General features: G+C 48.4%; 1 protein-coding gene across 3 annotated transcripts in view; it reads left to right on the top strand.

The window, feature by feature from the left end:
• Positions 1-18,587, top strand: part of Tenm4 (teneurin transmembrane protein 4) — a 2,359,892-nt gene that overhangs the window by 1,676,100 nt on the left and 665,205 nt on the right. For 2 of the 3 annotated variants that reach the window (XM_013350155.2, XM_026784249.1), the window contains exon 1: positions 10,240-11,364. The exons of the other annotated variant lie outside the window; for it this stretch is intronic. The gene's annotated coding sequence lies outside the window, so the exon portion shown is untranslated. Of the gene's footprint in view, positions 1-10,239; positions 11,365-18,587 lie in introns of those variants that run through there. 3 annotated transcript variants of the gene reach the window in all.

Raw genomic sequence — 18,587 nt, 5'->3', positions numbered from 1 at the left:
TTGGAGTTGCATGCAGGTTCCATGGTGTTCAGCTCTGAAACATCATTTGTTATCGAAAGAAAAGAGACTCCAGAAGGCTTGGGAATCGATGTGAAAATGTTCATGCTGGCCAAAGACCAGATAATTTGAAAATAAATTTAATTAATACTTGAAGTAAGTAGCAATACACTAGATATGTTTTCTTATTTACTTGCACTATTTTTAATCATGTATGTGGGGGGCTAGGGTGTGTGCACGTGAGTGCAAGTACCCAAGAAGCCAACTTGGAATCCCCTAAACTGGAGTCAAAGACAGTTGAAAGTTGCCCAGTGTGGATGCTACAAACCAAATATAGAGCTTTATATGCTCTTAACCTTGAGCCATCTCTCTAACCCCTCATGAATGGTTCCTAAACACACACACATACATGCATGTACACATGCACACACACACACACTCAGACAGCCTTGCTTGCTTCTGGGCAATGCTAAAGGCCAACTCATGTTTTGGAGATCTGGCAAGTGAAAGGAAGAATGTCAAAAATGGAGCCTACCTTTTTAAGATAACCAAGGAGCTCATGAGGGGTCATTTGTCTTTAGAGAAGTATTCTGCTGGAGAGTGAAGAAGGCATGATGGACTATCACCTCCCTACCACCTCTGGGGCAATGATGAATCTGGTCAATGAACACCAAAGGCTGCTGACATCACCAAGACAGATGGAAGCACCCTCGACCATCTATAAAGCAGTCCTGCCAAAAAATTAACTCTGAAGGGGACAAAGCTTCTAGAATGAACTGCAAGCTTATGGGAAAGAAAGAAAAAGAAGAAGAATGTGTTCAAGCATCCCAGAAGAGTACACTAAGTAACTAGATTGTAGAAAACGTTAGGGTAAATCAGCAACAACTAATTTACAAGAGAAGAGACCTAGATGGCAGGAAGCCTGTAGATCAGAAGGAACTTAGGAGACCCACTGATCAATTACTTGTGAGACTTACTTGGATGTTGTAAGAGACTTGGGAAACAGGATCATTTTAACAGCAACTGGGTACTTTGATAATAGTGGTAAATTGCTGTTGTTTTAATATAAAACTTAATATTGTTTAAATAGCCCATAAAAAAGCGATGGCTGCTGAGATATTTGTGGGCAAATGAAAGAGTTTGTTTTCAGAACTTTCAGTTCAAATAGCATGGGAAGAAGTAAGTGAAAGTCGGTCAAGCATGACTGGACGCCCGCTAAGGATTACTGCAGCTAGGTGACGGCTGAAGCAGGTTGATCAACTTTGCTTCTGCTTGGAATTCTCTAGAATGCATGAAAGAAAAGTCACAATACTTACTGCAAACCCTTCACAAATCCTTCATTAAACATTGTTCTACATCATGACCTGCGGTGGTTCCGTAGCGGTCTATCATATGTCTGTGCGCCTGAAGGCATTCGATCATAACTTAACAGGTTAATATTTAAGGTATTCCCAATGGCCCGGAGTGCTCCTAACACTCATGAAATGGCTTTCTACCGTTCTCTGAGTCCTGCGATTATTTTCTTTAACAACAAGAAATGCATACTGACAAACATAGAGTCTAGGTGGAAAGTGACTCCCAGCTGAGCCCTTTCAGGACAGATGGCTTGAATAGTCGGGGGGTGCTGTACCCATACTCTTATATAATCAGGGACAGTGACAGTCTTCTTGGTGCTTTTCCTTATGTTTCTCATCTGATGAGCAAACCCAAAATAAAACAGAAACACCATATCATTGTACCTCATATTTCAGCATCATCAGTGAGTTACATCCTTAATATATATGTATAATATGTATGTGTGTATATTGTACAAAAAACACTTTTTTTTACATAAATTAGTCTTTATGCCCTTTGCCCTACTTTCTATTGAGGTCTCTTTTCCCTTTTCTTTTTATTGTTTATTTAATTAAATTATGTGTGTATTGCTGGCCAGTGGTGGTGCACACCTTTAGTCCCAGCACTTGGGAGGCAAAGACAGGTGGATCTCTGAGTTCAAAGTCAGAGTGGTCTATAGGATGAGTTCCAGAACAGCCTACAGGCTACATAAAGAAACCCTGTCTCAATAAATAAATATAAATAAGTAAGTAAGTGCCTTCCTGAATGTTTGCGTGTGGGTACCTGTGCACCTGAGGAGGCCAGAAGAGGGTGCGGGGTCCCCTGGAGCTGGGATTACAGGCAGTTGTAAAGATTCTGTATGGGTTCTTGAAAGTGAACCCCAGCACTCTATCAGAGCAGCTCGTGCTTCTAACTGCTGAGTCCAGGCTCCGTCCAGTGCCAAGATACTTTTTCTTGTATGTCTGTAAAACTCCACTATATATTAAGGAATACTAACTCGCATTTTCACGTATGCTTCAAATACCTCACCAGCATTTTTGAGTTAGATTATCAGTATACACAAAATTCTATTTTTACACAGTCCTTTATGATTTCTTCCATTTAATATATTTGAGAGGGTCTTCTCTATTCCCCCCCCATTAGATACATTGTCACCTATAATATCTCCTGGAATTTGTATGCTTTTAGTTCTTTTAGTTTCACGTAAAGTCTGGACATTTTTCGGGACAGTGAAGGCACTTGTTGATGAGTTGAGGTCTTTAGAGCCAATAAAGTGGAAGGAGAGAGCTAGCAGAATCCCCCAAGTTGCCCCTTGACCTCCACAGGTGCAGCATGGCACCTGTGCACACAAACACATACATAGATAAATGTTTCCAAATGTAAAAGAAGCAGCTCCCTTCAGGTACGCCAACAGGTGGTCAGAATGTTTGCCTTTTCTGTTATGACCTAAAATCTTACCTTCTTCTGGGTTGCTTTGCCTAACGATTCACAGACATGGGAGTGATAATGTATCTTACGTAGTTGACGTTTTGGGACAACGGCTGTGTGATTTACCTCTTGCTCTTTACCAAAGTTTTACCTAAGAGAATATTATTACAATTACTGTGATCTCTATGGCCAGCTACACAAAGTATCACATATGTGTATTCTAAAAAAGCATGTAACTATGAAAAATAAGATATATATCTATATATAGATATATATTCACACACACACACACTCCAGATATTCTGTAAATAAGAAAAGTATTTGGATTAGAATAGTGTCAGGCCCTATTACTGCAGACATAGGCTGTTAGGCCTGAAAATACTGGATGATAATGTGACTTGGAACTAATGTGTGAATATTTGTCAAGTGTTTAGCGTGTACAGTATAGTGACACACACCGTAAAGGCTCTGAGATTTGAGCGAAAGCCATTCTTGAAGCTTTCTTGCTTGATTTTTATTCCCTTATCGGTTATCTCTGCCACACACCCTGGACCAGTACATAGTTCTCATAGGCCATGGACTTCTAGAAGTAGGGGATGGAGCTGCCTTCAGTTTGCAGAGGGCCAGCACCTGCCCCTGACCTCCCTCAAGTGTGAAGAACATGTCTGTGCAGGTGGCAAGGAAGCCTGCTAGGCTATTGGTAAGATGAGGTGGGAGGGAAGGGGACAGGACAGGACAGGACAGGACAGGACAGAGGCCTTGGCTGAGCCATACCCTGGGATCAAGCAGGCTGAAGAAATGAAGAAGCATTAGCATTCCTTTTGAGGAGATCTGTGGAAGTGCTCTCAGAAAGAAAATATCATGCATGCAGGGTCAGCGGGAAGGAGGGAGCACCAGTGCTTGGTGGAGGCTGGGGTCGAGGTGGCTAACTTAAAGAGGATGCTTCTGCCACCAAATTTTGCCAGCTAGTCACCTATGACCACGACAGATGCTGCTATTTTCTGACCAGTGTTTCCTCTGCTATCTGGGAGCAAATGTCAGCGAAGGGGCACAGTCTGACACGGGAATCATTACGTGCTGATCCGAAGCTCAGCCCCGCCGCCCGAACTCCACACCCTCAAGGGCGGATGGTGTAGCGTTGGCATGGAAATGGAGTTGAATTAAATTGAAAGATCCCCAGCCTTTGGCTGGGTACGCGGTTGGAGGCTCACAGGGGCTCTGCGGCTCTAGAACAGCAGGAGCTCGTGGTCATGTATTCACTCCACAAGCATTTTATTTAATGTCTCCTCAGTGCCAGGCATTGTGCTGGGTGCTAGGAGACCCAGCAGTGATGGAGATGCAGTGTGGTCAACCCACTTGTGGAACTTAAATCTCGGACTTTGAAAATAAAACGCACTCATAAGCAAAGCAATTGCAAGTCCAACTTGTGGGATATCCAATGCAGGAGGTAAACAGGACATTGTCATGAAAAGTAACGTGTTGACCTATTCTCAACAGGCTTAAATAAACCGTAAGTTGTACTGCTAGCTCCCCTCACTACTAATATCAATAGTTCTATCCACCTGACCAAACCACTGTGGTATAGTCTACACAAGCTGGACACTAGCTATGACATTGTTTAGACTAGAGTTAAAATAGTGACTTTCAGCAATTTACCTAATTTTTCTGTTTTATTTTTTAAATTATGTTTACTTGATGCCTGTGTGTACATGCACACACACGGACATCACATGCCAGGACCTGAGTGTCGATATCAAGATGTCTTAGGGTTACTGTCGCTGTGATGAAACACCGTGGCCAAAGCGGCTTAGGAAGAAAGGGGTTTATTTGGCTTACACTTCCATATCACTGTGATTCCCTGAGGAAGTCAGGGCAGGAACTCAAGGCAGGAACCTGGAGGAGAGAGCTGATTGGAAGGCCGCAGAAAAGTGCCTCTTACTGGTTTGCTTCCCACAGTTCATTCAGCCTACTTTGCTATAGAATCCAGAGCCACACGCCCGAGGAGGGCACCACCTACAATAGTCTGGGCTCTCTCTCATCAACCACTAACGAAGAAAATGCTCTACAGCTAGCCTACAGCCAGATCTTGTGGAGGCATTTTCTCAATTGAGGTTGCCTCCTCTCAGGTGATTATAATTGTGTCAAGTTGACAGAATCCAAGCACAAATAGCACAAAAAGCACATAATGGGGATGTTCTATTGGGAACTCGCCAAGGCCAGCTGGCCTGGGCCTGAAAAGGCCTGGGATGAGGCTGGACTCGCTGAACATAGCGGACAATGAGGACTACTGAGAACTCAAGAACAATGGCAATGGGTCTCTGATCCTACTGCACGCAATGGCTTTGTGGGAGCCTAGGCAGCTTGGATGCACACCTTACTAGAAATGGATGGAGGTGGGGGTTCCTTGGACTTCCCACAGGGCAGGGAACCCTGATTGCTCTTCGGGCTGAGGAGGGAGGGGGACTTGATTGGGGGAGGGGGAGGGAAATGGGAGGCAGTGGCGGGGAAGAGACGGAGATCCTTAATAAATAAATAAATTTAAAAAAAAGGACATTGGCACAGGCAATTTTAGATTATGAAGAGCAATCACAACTCAGATTTGCAAGATATAAGCTTGCTAAAATTCACCAGAAAAAAATAATTGAAATCAATGTAAACACTGAGAATAAATTTCAAAGTATATCAAAAGTTCAAAAAAAACCAAAAAAAAAGAAAATCTGTTTGTCGTCTTCTTCTTCTTCTTCTTCTTCTTCTTCTTCTTCTTCTTCTTCTTCTTCTTCTTCTTCTTCTTCTTTTTCTTCTTCTTCTTCTTCTTCTTCTTCTTCTTCTTCTTCTTCTTCTTCTTCTTCTTCTTCTTCTTCTTCTTCTTCTTCTTTTTCTTCTTCTTCTTCTTCTTCCTCTCCTCCTCCTCCTCCTCTTCTTCCTTCTCCTCCTTCTCCTCCTCTCCCTCTCCCTCTTCCTCTCCTTCTCCTCCTTTTTTGTTTTTCGAAACAGGGTTTCTCTGTAGCTTTGGAGCCTGTCCTGGAACTAGTTCTTGTAGACCAGGCTGGCCTCGAACTCACAAAGACCTGCCTCTGTCTTCCGAGTGCTGGGATTAAAGGCGAGCGCTACCACTGACCACTGCCTGGCAGTTTGCTCCTTCTATGTGGGACCAGGGACAGAATGCAGATAAAGCCCCTTTTCCAGCTGAGCCTTCTCACTAGCCCTTGCTTCACTTTCCTGCCTGTTTCCTCATCTTTGATGTGGAGATACAGATCACTTGGCATGGTGCTGCAATTGAAAGGAGGGTCCTAGCACAGTGTTCAGGCCATGCTAGGCTCTTGGTGTTAACATCCATTTCTTAATTCAGTGAAGAAATTTTTGCTCAGGATATGTAAATGCCAAATAAGCGGCTGACAGTTTAGAAGTAAGGAGCAGGGCGGAGGACAAGAGCCAACCTTTCCCCTCAAAGAGAGTATTTGAGACGTTTCTGAGCAAAAGTGTCCCCCTTACTTGCAAGCAGACAACGTAAGTCACAAGTCGTGGTTTATTCCCAGATCTCTTTCCCACCAGGCAGAAGGACAGTTCACAGGTTAGACGACCCACGGGCAGACTGTGTAGGCGTTCGTGAGTCTGTCTGCCACAGAGGAGTCACCGCTTCACCTCTTGCCTTTTACAAATGTGGCTTATGAAGGCCAGGAGCCTGTGCCTTCTGACAGTAACTTTCCATTCTCAAGCTGCTGAGCCAGCAGCACTCCGGGTTCAGTGACTCGCCCCCTGTCCTCTGACACCCTACAGATGCCTCATCCCATCCCGAGGACTTCCAGGAACTTCTCCTGCCTCCTCAACCCCATCCCTACCCATCTGCCCACCTTTTAAGCACCCCTCAGTACTGTTTAATCTTTGCTCCTGGCTGGGTGGGTCTGCCTTCTTTGTCGCAGGCTCCCCCTTGGGGCCGGTGAGGGCTTCAGCGGATCCACAGTGATAGAGGTGAAAGGGCTCTGCTCTGGTACTGGGATTAATTGGGCCCTCACACTAAACAGGAAATAAGAGCGAAGGGGTGAGGGGGAGCTGTTCTACAGAGCTTTCAGCTTACAGCAAGCTTTTCCAAGCCTGGGACCATGGTCTGGCCCTTTCCTTACTCTAATTGTGAAAGTCTGCTGGGGCTTATCAGTGGGTGTCTAAATCCTATGTGACCAGCTTGGTATTTGACAAAGTATCAGACGGCAGGTGGCTAGCATTGGCCGTCGCCCCTCTGTGATCCCTTGCCCGGAATCTGGAACACCCACATCCAGAAACTTTTCTGTAGTAACTGCTGGTCTCCGAACAGAAGTGTTTTCCCCCCAAATAAATATGTTTCCTAATTAAAACTTGCCCTTTAAAGACTCACATTTTCTCTGTTTTCTTTTCCTTGTAACATATTACAGAATCAATAAGGGCAATGCAAATATCTTTAATACACACAGTTCCAACGGCTCTAATACTGCATCTGCCTCCACAAAAGAACCCCCTCCCCTCTCCAGGCCAGCAGATAAGCTCCCCTGGTTTGTTAAATGCCTTGGTATTTCACTCTGGCTTGGAAGGCACTTAGCTTTTCAGGGGAGTGGGGAGAGGCACCTTGAAAAGGGATAGAGTGGATAGGGAGGGTGCCCAGCCTTGTCTGTGTTTTCAATGACAGTCTTTAATTTTTATTATGAAAATAAGGAACATTCATTATGCAAGTTAGAGAACATACAAAAGCACACAAAAAAGGAAATACCTGTAAGTCATAATCCCACCAACCTGAGGCAATCATACCTAATAGCTGACAGATTTTTGTTTTTCTTTCCTTTTGCTACCCAGATATTCTTGCTAGAAGATTTCAAGGTATAATTATCAATTCTGAATTCTGTTATAATTTTTTTACATAATAACAGTGATATTTTAATGGTGTGAAAAACTAGACAAAATATACTTTTAAGAGTAATTGCATAATATTATCACAAAGCTTAATTCCCTTTTTGCTTTTCATCCTTGACCTTTCAGGTTGTTTCGGTCCCTTTCTCCAGCATTATAATTGATGGAGGTCTTTCATAAGCAGTGTCTCAGCCTTTGCTGCTATCCCTGGGATAGCATGTGTCTTCTGTGGCCCAACACAGCCGCACGGGAACATGTGCAGCCAACCACAGAGTTGGAGTATCACATGATGATAGCAGCCTTCATTTCCCCTCTAGAACCTCTGCTTCCTTACGAACTTGCTCCACACTGCAACAAGAGTCATTCCCTCCTCCTCCAGGATAACAAAACTCGAAGACTGGTTGTGACTTTGGACTTCTAGCCCCACAGCATCTAGTCAGACACCCAAACGTGCTCACATCTCCAAGCTTTCCGATCTCTCCTGTCTTCTTCATTACAGCTGCCTTAGTTTACCTAAATGACTCGCTTGGTCCTATCTTTCGTCCCCCCGAGCTACCCGCCTTCCTTATTTTTCCCTCCTACTGCCAAATCATCTTGTGTCAGATACACTCAAGAGCACATCACTTCCACGCGAAGAACCTTCAGTAGCTTTCTCCCATCCCCAGCAAGTAAGCTTTGGCTCTTGGGCTTCCATCAGACCCCTCCATCACCGAAGCATGCTTACTGCTCTACACTTGGTCCAGTCATGGCCACCACATCCATGTATGGTTCAAGTTCCTCGTGCATCTGTGCATGTCCTGTACTGTCCCCTGGCTAAGAGAGCAGCCCCTCTCCCTTCCCACTCTAGCCTGTCTTGAAAAGCTAACCTTGCAGGAAGCCTTTCCTGCCCCCTGAACCAGGATAGACACCCTGGGCTCACACTGCCCCTTTCAGGCAGACACACCTCCATAGGTGTCTCTTCTTAAAGACAAGGACTGGCTTTGCTACTTCTTTGTTCTTGACCTGCTAAATATTTCAGCTGCCTATTCATTTACATGGGGGTATAGTCTCCTATATATCCACCCAAACCAGAAATTAACATGGGCATATTATTACATAAATTTTATTTACCTTTTGCCAGTTCCCCCACTAATGTGCTATCCAGAATCACATGTCATGGTTACTGTCATATCAACTGAGCTGTTCCTTTATCTGAGGCTACTCTGGAGTCCTGTTCGTGACTTTGCTGTTTTTGAATAACATGGAGCCCTCAGTTTGGAGCTGTTTTATAAGCCTCAGTGATTAATTCTGGTTCTTTACTTCCTGTAGACATATTACAGAAATGGCATTATGTCCTTTATCACACACCATGCCAGGGACCCATGATGCCTGACACTGTCCCTATAATGTTAACTTTGATGTTTTGATGAGGACGGATCCTGACAGAGTTTTCTGGTCTAAAGTTATTATTGCGGCTTTGAAAGGATCTGAATCTTGGGAGATACTCAGAGTAGGTGATTATCTTTTTTCTCATCAAGTACCCACTGCTTTCAACCTCAGGGTCTGTCTTCCCATCGCTTGAAGAAGGTACATAGCCTGAAGGTAATTTCCAGTGTTCTCGCTTTCAAACATCCCTTATGATCCCACATCATGAGCCTCGTATCTTAATAAGGTCTCTATGTGCCACTGAAGAAATGGCACTTGCTCAGAGCGTGTGTCCTTCTATTTCTCATTAAGCATTTATGAGACATGTCTAGGACACTGACGTCCAGAAAGCAGGGATGGCTGGCTTCATCTCTGAGCGGCCAGGGCCTGTTACATACCTGGCACACATCAGATGGTCAACGATGCTCGCTGAAGGACATAACGTGAGTGCCACTCATGATGGCAGTCAGCATTTGATGTCTACAGTGAGGGCACGCAGGTGACAAATGACTTCCAAGACTTGACATTTCAGTTAGTCTCCAGCCTTTGTCATTCATTGGTCAGTGTTCGCCCATCACGAGGATTTTAAGATTAGCCCGACTATAAAGCAATCTGCCCATCTCCATGTTTGCCTTCCTGCGCACTAAAGTGGGGATACCCAGCACCCCCCATTTTTTAAACCAGGATGGCTTTGTAATCAGCACAGGGTCTCTGGAACACATAGTAGCAGGTTTGTGTGTTTGTTTTTAAAGGCCCGAGCTTCCTTCCACATCAGCATGAAATCAGCACTGTCTCACCTAGCCTTCCCAAAGCTCCTTAGAGAGAGGTAGCAGAAGGTGGGAGAGGTGAAGGAGATCAATGCCGAGAACGTCCTAAGTACTCCAGGGCCTCCTGTCCATTGTTCTTCCTAGTGAGATGGCTATAACCTATTTTACAGGTGGGAATACTGAGACTGAGCCAGGGAAATACTCTGAAATCAAGTCTACAATAGCCAGCCTGAAGCAGGCTGCGGGAGGGAAAACCTTTAGTCTCTCTGCAGAAAGCCCCTGTGAATTCAAGCTGTCTCTTCATCACAAACAAATGTCCTTGCCTTGGTAAAGCGCTGGCAATTATGATCCAGATTCATAAGGGAAGGAAATTTTCTTGGGCTATATTCACTGCTGGCCCCCCGCCCCCCAATCCCCATGATTGCTACCACAGGACTCAGAGCTGTTACCATGGTTTTGGAGAAGTTGTCCGAGGAAGGCCTGTCTTTAAGACATCTTGCATGCCCAAGGATGGAACCTTTAATTACCTTGGCCAAACAGCAGCTGCGACTAGCAAAAACAACCCGGGAAAAGAGTCGGAGGTGTGGAAAAGCGTTTCAGAGGGTTAGGCAAGGAAGGGGGCCAAGACCAACAGAAAGGTGTGACTCCGGAGAGAGAGGAGTCAGGCAACACAACATACTAATAAACAACTCCTGGGGGAAGAAATGAGAACAAAAGACAAGAGGGAAGGAAGTACAGAAAAGTAGCGACAGGGAAGGAGAAAGTTTCCGAAAGGCTGTGAGGAAGCCGGAAGAAAGGGTGAAAAAGGAATCCGAGAAAAATACTGAGCATGGAGAATTCCAGAGAGAAAACGAGATGAGAAGATGGAGAAAGCAGCCCAGAGAAGGGGAGGAAGGAGATAAGGGAAGAAGTGCACACAACAGAGACGTGTGAGCGGAGAGGAGGGCAAGCGGCCACGGGAGGAGGGGCTCATCACCTGTGTGGCGCCCCCCGGCGCCGTGGTGCAGCCCTGCTCCAAGCGTGGCTCGCCGGGGCTTTTAGGATTGGCTCCCGCCTCCCATTCATGTAACCTGCGTGCTTGTGTGTGTGTCCGTGCGCGCGCGCGTGTGTGAGTGTGTCTTGCTTGCTAGCTCGCCCTGTGTGTAGGAGAGCGAGGGTGGGGGACGGAGGCAAGCAGGCGAGCAGGCAGGGAGGGGAAGAAGAGGAGGGAAGCTATTAAACACACACACTCACATACACCCGCGCGCTCACCCCCGCCCCAACCCCCAGAATCCTCGGGATTGCAGCTGTTTCATGTGGGGCAGCAGTGCTGGCAGAGACGCCGGCCGGGAGCGGCCGGGAGCCGGAGCCTGGCGTGTGCGCGCGGCTGGAGGCTCGCTGGGGCTCCACTCCCCGCGGGAGCTATTGTTGGTCTCGTCGGAGCTGAGCTCAGAACCCGGACCTGCACCTTCTTGGGCACCTCTATCCGGCTCGTGAAGCGGTGGAACCAGCAGCGCAGTGCCTCGCCTCCCCGCCGTCCTCGTCCCCGCTTCCCCGGCGGTGGCAGCCTGCAGTCACGGTAAGGCGGCGTGATCAGCTCTACCAAAAAAGCACCTTGGGGATCGCTGCGGCGGCTCGCCAGCTCAGTCGCCCCTCTCTGCACTCGCTGGTCCGGACAGCTCATGCAGTTCGCTTAGGGCTCCGGGTGATGCTAACCTGCACCCTTGCTCCGCACCAGGGAGGGAGGGAGGAAGAGAAGGCGAGCGGGGCGTCTAGGTTGCCGGCAAGGCAGGGAGCTTGGAGCCCAGAGCCTCAGCCACCGCAGCGCCGGGAGTCCACGGCGAACTAGAATCTGGGAGCGAGTATTGGGGGAGAGTGGAGAGGTGGAAGCCAGCCCTAGACTCTGGACCGCGGATGGGATCGGTCCAGGTTCTTCAGCTGCACCCGGCTCCCTTTCCCTGCCATGGCCCAGCCGCCCGCAGCCCCTCTGCAGACTCGCCCGCCCCAGATTCCCGGCGGGCGCTGGAGGAGCCCACGAGGCGGCGCCGGGTTCCCGTGCTGCAGCCTGCCCTGCGGGGCGAGATCCAGCTGCAGCGGCCCCCGTGCGCGCTGCGGTTGGAGCCGGGAACCCGGGGACGCGACCCCCAAGCCGCACGCCCTCTGCAGCCCCACTGGCTCCTGCCTATCCTTGTCCGCGTTGTTTCTCCTTTGGTTTGTCTCGGAGCGAGTTGAGGTTGCAGGCGCCAGGGTGGACTCTCTGGGGGTTCACGGGTGTGAGTGTGTGACTACTTGCAACCCCCCCTCCGCCCCCCAGCTTCGGGAAATGTGCTGTGTATTGAAATGTGATCTCTGAGCTTCTTAGTCATTTTCCTAGTGATTTAAAAACGCAGTCTTTACATTGGAGGAGCAGGCAGAAGGTGGTGGCGCGGAATGTGTGTGTGTGTGTGTGTGTGTGTGTGTGTGTGTGTGTGTGTGTGTGTCCACATGTAACCCAAGAATAAGCCGCTAACTACTTGGGAGGAAGGGAGGAGGGATGGCTTGAATGGTCAGTGCTTCTTGGGTTCAAAGGTGGGTTTCTCTGCTCACTACCCTCCTCTTCTCTGCCCTGCCCCCGCCTAGGCCAGGTTGAAAAGTACTGGAAATTCAATTGCGTGGTCTCTAACTTTGGAATTGGCACCCCTTTCAGTGGGATACGTTAAGACCGTTTCGGAACTCGGGTTCTGTGTGGATGAGAGTTTTGCTCAGGTTAGACCTAGAACCCCTCATCAGACCTCCACCAGTTCCCTACCCGGTCGCCATTCGCTCTCCCCCCCCCCCCCTCCGCAACCCTGGAGAGAAGGTTTGTACACATGCAGTTAAGACAGTGAGCCACCAACGCACCAACGTAGGCAACTACGGGGACGAGCGAGCCCGGGTTTGCGGGAATCTGAACGCACTACTGGCGTTTGATTAGCCCTGGAGATCGCCCTGCTGCTTTGTGGAAGGCGCCGGTGGGGCACGCTCGCGATCCTCAGCTCCGGGGCCAGAGGGTGCCCATGTGCTGAGCCGTGAGGCCCTGCACGGAGGAGATCTGCTGCCGAACAGTATCGCGGGCGATTATATAAGCTGCCTCGGTGGTTACCCAGAACTGTATTGCGAGCACCCGGCTCTTGCTGAAAGTTTTCCTGCTTGGGGATTGTAAGTACCTGGGAGGGAGATACACTTAATGGCGAGCTGGACATCTTGTTCAGCGGCGCCCACTTCTGAAATGGGCTTTTGGGTGCTAAAGCGCTGCCCTCAAGGAACCGGTTACTGAGGCCAGGACGGAGTGGGTGGAGATCCAAGATTAATCTGTGAAGAGGAGCGGGTCAGAACTCTGGTTTCTTTGAGTCCCTTGGAGCCTTCTGACTCTGGGAGGGAGGAGTTGGAAGGCCTTCCAGGGAACGTAGTTTTAGGAAAATCTGTGTTCTAGGAGACCGAAAGACTCTCTTCTTGGTCCCTCCCGGCGCCCCTCCCTGTCTTTAAATTCAGCGTCCTTTACTTGCTTTGAAACCTGCGCCCCCACCCAAGTCCCTTTCAGAAATACCCAGGTGCCCCGGCACCCAGGCCCAGGTTGGGGTGGAGGTAGTGGGTTAAGAAGTATAGTATTTGCCTCCAGGGCGGAGAGGAGCAATGGTTTAAGTACCTAATGCGGACGCCAGGGGAATGGGTACGTGGTATGGCTTCTGCCCCCTCGCCTCCCTCCTAGACCGAAAACAGTTTGTTTCGACTGCGCTCACCTCCCCCCGCCCCCGCCTCCACTCCCCATCCCGTTCCTCCATTCGCTGCCGCAGCCTGTCGCACGCTGATGGGCTTTGATAGAGAACCACAGTAGTGGCGTGTTTTTAAAGCTTGTGTTTTCGCCTGTAGAGGGAAAAGCTATCCCAGCCCTGGCAGAACCCTGCGGAACGCTGAATTCTGGGGCTTGGTGGCCCTGAACTCCCTCCCTCCAAGTCAGAAGATAGCACGCATGGGTGGGGAGGGTTTTGTTTTCGCCACATTCCTGCGTCCTGAAACTCCGCATCCCCCTCCCCCCTGAAATCCCGGGTCTGTCTGAGTGTGTTCGGCGCTGTGAAATAAATCCTCCCTCGCGCAGACCTGTGGGGCTGTTCGGATTTCCTGCCTCAGCCACGATCCTTAACAATGCGATTGCAAAGACGATGCCGGGCTGGGAAAAATCCCCAGGTGCCGGCCGGCCGCGTCCTGACCTTGCTGAAGGCGCCTTCGCCCGAGCTGCTTCAGCGGCTCTGGCACAGTCGCTGGGGCTGGGGAAGGAGGACCGCGGCCCGGGGGCGGCCGGGGTCGTTCCCAGGGCACGGCGGGAATCGGTTCGCGGCCTGGTGGCTTGGGGATGGGGATGGGTTTAGCGACAACCTGTTTCCAGATCTCGGGGACCAACACTTAGCTCCCCAGCCCTGCTCCTGGCCCCACGTGATTCGCCTCTCCATCCGCCTCTAGAAGTCTCCGGGAAGGGTTTTCCAGGGTTGGCTGCGGCCCCCTTCAGCTTTCTGCCAACCTGGGCTGGACGCCCTGGGCTTTAAGGCTTTTTGATGGCCTGATCAGTGGTCAGCGGCGTTGGCCGGACTGCAGAGTGGGCGGGGCCTAGGCACTGAAACCCGAGCTGTGGCAGCCAAGTTCCCACCAGGAGCAAGACCCAGCCTGGGTCCCCAGCAAGCCTCCCTTCCTTCCAATGCCTGATCACTTACTTTAAGACCCTGGGTGCGCTTCTTGCACCCTGAAGCTATACTTTGCCGGCTTCTACGTTAAAGTTACAAGGACTGTTTTCACAGGTGGTGGTAGCGAGAACAAGTTTTCTGCGTGTGTGTGTGTGTGTGTGTGTGTGTGTGTGTGTGTGTGTGATGGAGAAGAGTGCAGAGGTTTGTGACTAGGCCAGACCATAGCTTGAAAGTGGAATTTCCCTGTTTCTGGGTATTGTGAAAGAATCCGTTTTCTTTGGTGAGGGTGACCAGGATGCCCTTTCTCTGAGTGGGATTGGGCCAGCCTGTGCTGGCCTGTCAGCAGTAGACCCTCTTGGGTGTTAGGAGTGCATGACTGTCTCCGTAGATGCTCCTATGGTTTAGCGGCTTTCCCTACTGGTACTGCTACTGAAGGGGCTGGGGACAGGAAGCAGGCTAGCCTGTGAAATTACCGTGTACTTGGATGGAGAAGGTGTCAGGGACAGAGAGATTCCTTTCTCTAGAGATTTCTCCCGCTCTTGGTTTGCCAGTCCGGCTTTTAATCAAGTCATCTCTGGGTGGAAGCAGGCTTTGGGCATTAAGCCATGAAACCACCCTGTGGAGGAAAGAGTCAGTCCTTGCCCAGGGTGGGGGTGGGGGTCACAACCAGTGCTCAGTTTACAGAGGAACCCTGAGAGTAGAGCAAATGGAATGCTAAGCAGAGAGCAGATGTTCCAGCAGAAGGGTGGGGTTCGGGTTAGAGGACTCTCTTCCAACAGAATTGAATTCTTTCTGGTATAATCCCTTCAGCCTTTTGTTATTTTGTGGGAGCATGTTGCTGGGGATTCCACCCTTTAGGGATTGTGGCCTCATGGCCTGAGGCAGGTTATTTTGGGAGGTTCGCTTCTCTCCCCTGCATATTGTGATAATGCCACCTACTTTAGGGCACTGTAAGTCAGCACTGGCGCCCACTAAACCTCCAGCAAACATTCGTTGGGTGAGGTTACTCAGGGGAATCAACAGTGCCCCAAGAGCCAGCAAACATGGCATCCAAAGTCTATTTAAAACCAGCTTCAAGGGCTTGAAACAAAAATATCTTCTCTTTTCTTAGAAAAGTCATTTCCAGTTTTGTTAGAATTTGTGCTTCGTTGGGTCCATTTTTTTTTTCCTGACAGAATTCCATCCTTGTGCAGATTGGCATATTATATAACCTGATATTTTCGGATCAGAAGTTACTCCGGGAAAAGAGGTGATGAGGAACTTAAGCGGAGACTGTTGGACAACACCAATGAGGGGTTCGGTGTAAGGCGCCCATTTACACCCTTTAACTGTGGCAGGGGCTGAAGAAGAATGAGATTGGATAAGCACAGCCCTGCTGATGCTCACCTTGGCTGCCGCTCCTATACTGATAGACAGCTGCTCTGCCCAGGCCCAAGCTTATAGAGTCTCCAGTCCCAGGACCTTCTCCCACACCCATAAACCTAAACAGTGAGACTGAGGAACAATGGGATTTAAATCACCCTCTTGCAGATTTGATTCTGAAAGCCTGGGAGAGTAAATCAAAGTCAGCTGTAGATCCAAGGGGCCAATTCTTACCTGGCTTCTTACATGGTCTATCACACAAGTTCAGTGTGACTGAGAGCCGGATCCAGTCTGTCTTTCCTCGGCTCAGGCAGACAGCTGTAGGGGCCACTTTGAAAGCAACATGCCCCAGATCCCAGGCAGCTAAGTAACATGGGTTCCCAAACCTTCTAACTTTCCACAGAAAAGCAGTGAAACATGCAAATATAAATGTGTATATATGTATATGCATATATGCATACACATACATGCATACATATATGATGTGTACTGTATAACTTATGTATTTATTACTTTTATCATTACTCTTTTGTTTCTGCTCAGATTATCTAGGTTATAATGTCACTGATGCAATTCAGACAGTATAGACAAAAAACAAAATCAAAGTAAGTTTACTTGCTGTTGGGGTTGTAGCTTGAGACTTTAGGAGTACAGAAAAAGTGATACCATGTTTATAATATTTTGAATGCTTGTTCTTACTTAGTGATAAAATATATGGACCTATCCTGTTGTAGCCCCCCACATGCACGAGTGTATGCATGCGTGCGCACACATACACAGGCAGCAGTTTCCTGTGTTAGTATAGAGCCCTGATGTTTTAATATGACATGCTTTTTTTCAGCCAGTCCTTACGTTTTGATTTCTTGTTTACCTTTAGTGTTTTATGGTAACAAAACCACAATAAGCAGCTTAGTACATTCCATAGAATTTTAACATTCCCTTAAGACAAATTCCTAGAAAGTGGGGCTGCAGAGTCAAAGGCATGGGCTGTACCAGGGCTCTGCCACACATGAGAAGCGGTAGGGTAAACTGTGTTGTCTACCAGAATCCTGATGTTTACTTTCCAGTTCCCTCTAAGCTTGGGAACCGAGGTGGTGGCGGAAGATAGAGGTGAAGAGCAAACCTCACACAGGGGATTTGCGTAACTTTGAGATGTTAGGCTGAGTTGATAGTCAAATCCTTTTCTTTTTCCAAGAACATTTTTTTTTCTTCTTTGGCTGTCTTGGAATCATCACTTTGGTGCTGCAGCCAGCAGTGGAGCTGAAATATGTAAATATGTTCCTCACTCTTGTAGGTGGGGTTGGCTCCATGATAAATGACAAGCAGTTGCCTGGAGAAGTGAGCTTGTCTCCCAGCACTTGCAGAGGAGGTGGAGCCAAACTTCCCATGTCTTCTCTTCCCCTGGCTCAGAGACCTTTGGTTGTCCTAGGTGGTCCCAGGAGGAGACAGTGGAGAGGAGGTAAGGGGCATTGTGCAGCAAATTCGCCCCTGGTTCCCTCCACTCTCCCAGGGCCATGGCGAATCAATCACCCACTCTACCTACTTGCTGATCCAAGAGCAAAATTAGGTGGGTGTGTTGTCCCCTCGGTATAGGATCCGCTTCAATCTGAGGGTGCATTTGTCAGTCTTGCTCCTTCCCGTGTGACTTTTCTGTGACCCAGAAAAGACCTGCTCCCTGTGGTTAAATGACTTGTCATCTGACATAGAAGTCTGTGTGGCGCTCAGAAGGGAAGCCTCTCCTTTCCAAGGTGTCCCCCATCCTCAGCAAGAGAAAGCAGAAGTTCTTCTTAGATCCAGTGGAAAGGTCACCCCAGGGTTGTTGGAGGATGGCTTGTCACTATATGCCAAGTGGCTCTGTTGCTCCCTGCCTCTGACTTCAAACAAAGTTTAGACGCTGCTGCCTTTGACGCCCATGCCTCTCTGGTTTCATCAGGGGAAGTGAGAGGATGTTTTGGTCATTTGTTTTGTCTGAATATCAAATCCAGGCTTTTCTTTTGTTTGGGAAACAGGTAGAAGCAGACAAGTGAAGGAGTCCATAGAGCAAGCAGTCTTCGCCTTGTTTGTCCCCTGCTGGCTCTGTGCTGTGGAGGTGGAGCATCAGAGGTTGTCAAGTGCAATCACTTAACCATTAGCATCATAGAAAGCAAGCCTTTAAAAAAAATGGGTTTCAACTCGGTCTGAAGGCGTGCCAGGTTTCGTGTCCAAAGTACATACCGAGGAGAACATTCCCAAGTGCCTTCTTCTCTGATGTTCTTTTAGAACACGACAATAGTGACCCCAGACACCAAGCGGTTCCAGCTGTGTTTGATTTGGGGATCCGAATTCCAAGGAGAGCATCTGTCTTTCCTTGTGGCTCTTGGACCCTGGCAATCTCATTTGCACAGACACAGCTGGAAAGGTGTGGTGACCCCTCTTGTCTGAAGTTGTGAAGGAGGAAAGAGAAGGGTTGGGTTCAAGGGGACAACTTTCCAAGAGTCAGTAGAGTCAGCCCAGATGAGGAAGCCCCAAGGTCCCATGCTGGATCTGACACTGGATAGTAGGTCTCTCTAGCTCTCAGCCCCTCTGTTCCATAGAACGGCAACCTTCAAACTTTCTGGAATATCACATCATCAAAATTCAGCACTTAACCAAGTGATTCTTTTAAGAAAATTTCTCCTTTATTATTATTATTATTTCTTCTTCTTCTTCTTCTTCTTCTTCTTCTTCTTCTTCTTCTTCTTCTTCTTCTTCTTCTTCTTCTTCTCCT

This window comes from Microtus ochrogaster, chromosome 22 (assembly GCF_000317375.1).
Source record: "Microtus ochrogaster isolate Prairie Vole_2 chromosome 22, MicOch1.0, whole genome shotgun sequence".
Taxonomy (NCBI): domain Eukaryota; kingdom Metazoa; phylum Chordata; class Mammalia; order Rodentia; family Cricetidae; genus Microtus; species Microtus ochrogaster.
Note: the sequence above shows the minus strand (reverse complement) of the source record. Positions and strands in the feature narration are given on the sequence as shown.